Consider the following 5,000-nt stretch of genomic DNA (forward strand, 5'->3'; position numbering starts at 1 on the left):
GTGTGAGTGTGTGTGTATGTCAGTTAGTTTGTGTGTGAGTGAGTGTCTGTGTGAGTGTGTGAGTGTGTGTGAGTAAGTGTGTGAGTGTGCGTATGTGTGTGAGTGTGTGTGTGCGTGCAAGTGGGAGTGTGTAAGTGTGTGAATGTGTGTGTGCTCGCGTGTGTGTGTGTGTGTGAGTATGTGTGTGTGTGTGAGTGTGTGTGTACGTGTGAGTGTGTGTGTGTATGTGTGAGTGTGTGTGTGTGTGAGTTTGTTTGTGTGAGTGTGTGTGTGTGAGTGTGTGAGTGTGTTTGTGTGAGTGTGTGTAACTGTCTCTGTGAGTGTGTGTATGTGTGTGTGTGAGTGTGTGTGTGAGTGTGTATGTGTGTGTGTGAGAGTTTGTGTGTGAGAATGTGTGTGTGTATGTGTCTGTGTGAGTGTGTGTGTGTGTGTGAGTTTGTGTGTGAGAATGTGTGTGTGTATGTGTCTGTGTGAGTGTGTGTGTTTGTCAGTATGAGTGTGTGTGTGTGTGTGTGTGTGTCTGTGTGTGTGAGTGTGTGTGTGAGAGTGTGAGTGTGTGTGTGAGTGTGAGTGTGTGTGAGTGGGTGTGAGTGTGTGTGTGTGTGTATGTGTCAGTTAGCTTGTGTGTGAGTGAGTTTCTGTGTGAATGTGTGTGAATGTGAGTGTGTGTTTGTGTGCAAGTGAGTGTGTGTGTGTAAGTGTGTCTGTGCATGTGTGTGTGTGAGTGAGTGTGTGTGTGAGAGTGTGTGAGTGTGTGCTAGTGTGTGAGTGTGAGTGTGCGTTTGTGTGTGTGTGAGTTTGTGTGTCTATGTGTGAGTGTGTGTGTGTGTGCGAGTGCGTGTGAAAGTGTGTATGTGTGTGTGTCTTTGAGTGTCTGTGTGTGTGTGAATGTGTCTGTGTGTGTGTCTGTGTGAGTGTGTGTGTGTTTGTGAGTGTGAGTGTGTGTGTGAGTGTGTGTCTGTGTGTGTGTGAGTGTGAGTGTGTGTGAGTGGGTGTGAGTGTGTGTGTGTGAGTGTGTGTGTGTCAGTTAATTTGTGTGTGAGTGAGTGTCTGTGTGAGTGTGTGTGTGTGTGCAAGTGAGAGTGAGTGTGTGTGACTGTGTCTGTGCATGTGGGTGTGTGTGTGAATGTGTGTGTGTGAATGTGTGCCTGTGTGTGAGTGTGAGTGTACGTTTGTGTGTGTGTGAGTTTGTGTGTCTGTGTGTGAGTGTGTGTGTGTGTTTGAGTGTGTGTGTGTGTGTGCGAGTGTGAGTCTGTGTGTGTGTGTGTGAGTGTGTGTGTGTGTGTGAGTGTGAGTGTGTGTGTGTGAGTGTGTGTGTGTGAGTGTGAGTGTGTGTGCAAGTGAGTGTGTGTGTGTGAGTGTGTCTGTGCATGTGTGTGTGTATGAGTGAGTGTGTGTGTGAGAGTGTGTGAGTGTGTGCCAGTGTGTGAGCGTGAGTGTGCGTTTGTGTGTGTGTGAGTTTGTGTGTCTATGTGTGAGTGTGTGTGTGTGTGTGTGAGTGTGTGTGTAAGTGTGTATGTGTGTGTGTCTTTGAGTGTCTGTGTGTGTGTGAATGTGTCTGTGTGTGTGTCTGTGTGAGTGTGTGTGTGTTTGTGAGTGTGAGTGTGTGTGTGTGAGTGTGTGTCTGTGTGTGTGTGAGTGTGAGTGTGTGTGAGTGGGTGTGAGTGTGTGTGTGTGTGTCAGTTAATTTGTGTGTGAGTGAGTGTCTGTGTGAGTATGTGTGAGTGTGCATGTGTTTGTGTGCAAGTGAGAGTGTGTGTGTGTGACTGTGTCTGTGCATGTGGGTGGGTGTGTGAATGTGTGTGTGTGAATGTGTGCCTGTGTGTGAGTGTGAGTGTGCGTTTGTGTGTGTGTGAGTTTGTGTGTGTGTGTGAGTGTGTGTGTGTGTGTGTGTGAGTGTGAGTGTGTGTGTGTGAGTGTGTGTGTGTGCGTGTGTGAATGTGAGTGTGAGTGTGTGTGTGAGTGTGTGTGCGTGGGTGTGAGTGTGTGTGTATGTCAGTTAGTTTGTGTGTGATTGAGTGTCTGTGTGAGTGTGTGAATGTGTGCCAGTGTGTGAGTGTGCGTATGTGTGTCAGTGTGTGTGTGCGTGCAAGTGGGAGTGTGTAAGTGTGTGCGTTTGTGTGTGTTTGTGTGTGTGTGTGTGTGTGAGTATGTGTGTGTGTGTGAGTGTGTGTGTAAGTGTGAGTGTGTGTGTGTATGTGTGAGTGTGAGTGGGTGTGTGTGAGTGTATTTGTGTGAGTGTGTGTGTCTGAGTGTGTAAGTTTGCGTGTATGTGAGTGTGTGTGTGCCTGTGTGTGAATGTGAGTGTGTGTGTGTGCTTGTGTGAGTGTGTGTAACTGTGTGTGTGTGTGTATGTGTGTGTGTGAGTGTGTGTGTGTGAGTATGTATGTGTCTGTTTGTGTGTGAGAATGTGTCTGTGTGTGTGTCTGTGTGATTGGTGTGTGTTTGTGAGTGTGAGTGTGTGTGTGTCTGTGTGTGTGTGTGTGTGTGTGAATGTGAGTGTGAGTGTGTGTGTGAGTGTGAGTGTGTGTGCGTGGGTGTGAGTGTGTGTATGTCAGTTAGTTTGTGTGTGAGTGAGTGTCTGTGTGAGTGTGTGAGTGTGTGTGAGTAAGTGTGTGAGTGTGCGTATGTGTGTGAGTGTGTGTGTGCTCGCGTGTGTGTGTGTGAGTATGTGTGTGTGTGTGAGTGTGTGTGTACGTGTGAGTGTGTGTGTGTATGTGTGAGTGTGAGTGTGTGTGTGTGAGTGTGTTTGTGTGAGTGTGTGTGTGTGAGTGTGTGAGTGTGTTTGTGTGAGTGTGTGTAACTGTCTCTGTGAGTGTGTGTATGTGTGTGTGTGAGTGTGTGTGTGAGTGTGTATGTGTGTGTGTGAGAGTTTGTGTGTGAGAATGTGTGTGTGTATGTGTCTGTGTGAGTGTGTGTGTGAGTGTGTGTCTGTGTGTGTGTGAGTGTGAGTGTGTGTGAGTGGGTGTGAGTATGTGTGTGTGAGTGTGTGTGTGTCAGTTAATTTGTGTGTGAGTGAGTGTCTGTGTGAGTGTGTGTGAGTGTGTGTAACTGTGTGTGTGAGTGTGTGTATGTGTGTGTGTGAGTGTGTGTGTGAGTGTGTATGTGTGTGTGTGTTTGTGCGTCTTTGTGTGTGTGCGTTTGTGTGTGAGAATGTGTCTGTGTGTGTGTCTGTGTGATTGTGTGTGTGTTTGTGAGTGTGAGTGTGTTTGTGTCTGTATGTGTGTGTGTGAATGAGAGTGTGAGTGTGTGTGCGAGTGTAAGTGTGTGTGTGTGGGTGAGTGTGTGTGTGAGTGTGTGTGTGTGTGTGTGTGCAAGTGAGTGTGTGTGTGTGTGTGAGTGTGTCTGTGCATGTGTGTGTGTGAGTGAGTGTGAGTGTGAGAGTGTGTGAGTGTGTGCTAGTGTGTGATTGTGAGTGTGCGTTTGTGCGTGTGTGAGTTTGTGTGTCTATGTGTGAGTGTGTGTGTGTGTGTGAGTGCGTGTGAAAGTGTGTATGTGTGTGTGTCTTTGAGTGTCTGTGTGTGTGTGTGAATGTGTCTGTGTGAGTGTGTGTGTGAGTGTGTGTCTGTGTGTGTGTGAGTGTGAGTGTGTGTGAGTGGGTGTGAGTATGTGTGTGTGAGTGTGTGTGTGTCAGTTAATTTGTGTGTGAGTGAGTGTCTGTGTGAGTGTGTGTGAGTGTGTGTAACTGTGTGTGTGAGTGTGTGTATGTGTGTGTGTGAGTGTGTGTGTGAGTGTGTGTGTGAGTGTGTATGTGTGTGTGTGTTTGTGTGTCTTTGTGTGTGTGCGTTTGTGTGTGAGAATGTGTCTGTGTGTGTGTCTGTGTGATTGTGTGCGTGTTTGTGAGTGTGAGTGTGTTTGTGTCTGTATGTGTGTGTGTGAATGAGAGTGTGAGTGTGTGTGCGAGTGTAAGTGTGTGTGTGTGTGGATGAGTGTGTGTGTGAGTGTGTGTGTGTGTGTGTGTGTGCAAGTGAGTGTGTGTGTGTGTGTGAGTGTGTCTGTGCATGTGTGTGTGTGAGTGAGTGTGTGTGTGAGAGTGTGTGAGTGTGTGCTAGTGTGTGAGTGTGAGTGTGCGTTTGTGTGTGTGTGAGTTTGTGTGTCTATGTGTGAGTGTGTGTGTGTGTGTGAGTGCGTGTGAAAGTGTGTATGTGTGTGTGTCTTTGAGTGTCTGTGTGTGTGTGTGAATGTGTCTGTGTGTGTGTCTGTGTGAGTGTGTGTGTGTTTGTGAGTGTGAGTGTGTGTGTGAGTGTGTGTCTGTGTGTGTGAGTGTGAGTGTGTGTGAGTGGGTGTGAGTGTGTGTGTGTCAGTTAATTTGTGTGTGAGTGAGTGTCTGTGTGAGTGTGTGTGAGTGTGTGTGTGTGTGCAATTGAGAGTGAGTGTGTGTGACTGTGTCTGTGCATGTGGGTGTGTGTGTGAATGTGTGTGTGTGAATGTGTGCCTGTGTGTGAGTGTGAGTGTACGTTTGTGTGTGTGAGTTTGTGTGTCTGTGTGTGAGTGTGTGTGTGTGTTTGAGTGTGTGTGTGTGTGCGAGTGTGAGTCTGTGTGTGTGTGTGTGAGTGTGTGTGTGTGTGTGAGTGTGAGTGTGTGTGTGTGAGTGTGTGTGTGTGAGTGTGAATGTGTGTGCAAGTGAGTGTGTGTGTGAGTGTGTCTGTGCATGTGTGTGTGTATGAGTGAGTGTGTGTGTGAGAGTGTGTGAGTGTGTGCCAGTGTGTGAGCGTGAGTGTGCGTTTGTGTGTGTGTGAGTTTGTGTGTCTATGTGTGAGTGTGTGTGTGTGTGTGTGAGTGTGTGTGTAAGTGTGTATGTGTGTGTGTCTTTGAGTGTCTGTGTGTGTGTGAATGTGTCTGTGTGTGTGTCTGTGTGAGTGTGTGTGTGTTTGTGAGTGTGAGTGTGTGTGTGTGAGTGTGTGTCTGTGTGTGTGTGAGTGTGAGTGTGTGTGAGTGGGTGTGAGTGTGTGTGTGTGTGTGTCAGTTAATTTGTGTGTGAGTGAGTGTCTGTGTGAGTG

Source organism: Carcharodon carcharias, chromosome 13 (assembly GCF_017639515.1).
Source record: "Carcharodon carcharias isolate sCarCar2 chromosome 13, sCarCar2.pri, whole genome shotgun sequence".
Classification (NCBI taxonomy): Eukaryota; Metazoa; Chordata; class Chondrichthyes; order Lamniformes; family Lamnidae; genus Carcharodon; species Carcharodon carcharias.